This window comes from Camelina sativa, chromosome 7 (genome assembly GCF_000633955.1).
Source record: "Camelina sativa cultivar DH55 chromosome 7, Cs, whole genome shotgun sequence".
Lineage (NCBI taxonomy): Eukaryota > Viridiplantae > Streptophyta > Magnoliopsida > Brassicales > Brassicaceae > Camelina > Camelina sativa.
In genome coordinates this window covers 12,488,257-12,489,763 of record NC_025691.1, presented here as the reverse complement: position 1 = coordinate 12,489,763, position 1,507 = coordinate 12,488,257, and positions in this window count along the sequence as shown.

Here is a 1,507-nt window from a genome sequence, read left to right as displayed (position 1 = left end):
TAGTCTATATTATTATTTTTGAAGTACATTTTGTGTTATGCCCTTGAAGTTTTGGTTATTTAATTTGTTTTATTTACAATATTAACCCCTAAAACAATTCCATAAATAACATTACAGAGAAATTCAAATACTAAACTTTCTTAAATTGACCAACATTTGTTAAATTTATTGCCATAAAATCTTAACAACATCTATACATTCCGATTTTTCCAAAAACAACTCTACCCATTAAAGTTTTAACCCATTAAATCTCCAAAACTATTTTTATGGATGCTAGAATCTCTCAAATTTAAATGACATACAACAGATTTTCCATAACAAAAGTTTACAATCTCTATAATTATATTAACATTAATAAATTTCCTAAACCAAAAATCTAATTTTAGAATGATTTAAAAATCAATATTCACAAATATTTAACTTTAGCAAGAAGACATACATTTAATTCAGTATATATTTTATTTAGAAACTGAATATTGTTTGGTAATAATATAAACAACTAAAAACGGAATACAATTAAATTTCGCTTTTATTGGTCTCGATAAAAGACTCCTTCCTCATCAAGCATATTTAGATATATAAATATCAACTTCAAAAACTATACAAAACATCTACAACTAAAACCTACAACCTCATATCTAAAAGAGAAATGTCTGCAACATTTGGTTTTTTGAGAGATGTCCGCCCTTACAAGACAGCGTGGAAGGTGCAAGTGAAAGTCCTTCACTTGTGGCGTCAATACACAAGCAGCGCTGCGGAAACCTGGAGCTGATCTTGGCACTGTAAGAATCACAGAAAAACATAATTTCCATTATTCTCCTTTATTATTCACATGAATCTTACTATGCTGCTTTAATCATTTCAGGGAATGAAATCCACACATCAGTCAAAAAAGACATGGTTACACGGTATGTTTGATTATTTTTATTAGTTTTTTTGATTTTGTTTTTTAGCGCAAAAACTTATTTTGATTATTATTTTTTTCGCAAAAACTTATTTTGATTTTGGTGAGACGGGTTGGCATCAATCCCATATAGGGAGTTAAATGGACTTGTTTTTTTTAAAAAACCCTTTTAGATGTGTACCAGGAGATAAATGTATTACTAGACTATACATATACCACACGGGTTAAAACCTTGAAAACACTACAAAAATCCTATACTTTTAATACTTATATGAAATACCTGTAAATTTTTATATTTTTAAAATTAGTAAAACAATAATAAAATAACAAATAAATACAATATAAATTTTAAAATTTTAAAATTAAAAATATTGTCCCGCGATGTAGCGCGGGTTAAATCCTAGTATAATTGTAAAGAAAAACAAAATTTCAAGGTCATGGATTCAAGATGACTTTTCATTATTTAGATACTTTTGACTTATTGATGCAAAACACTATGCCCAATAACTAGGAAAAACTGCAAAAATCAACCCAGACTATTTGCCAAACACTTTTTCATACTCAATCTATGATACCCTATATTTATCAACTGACTAATAATTC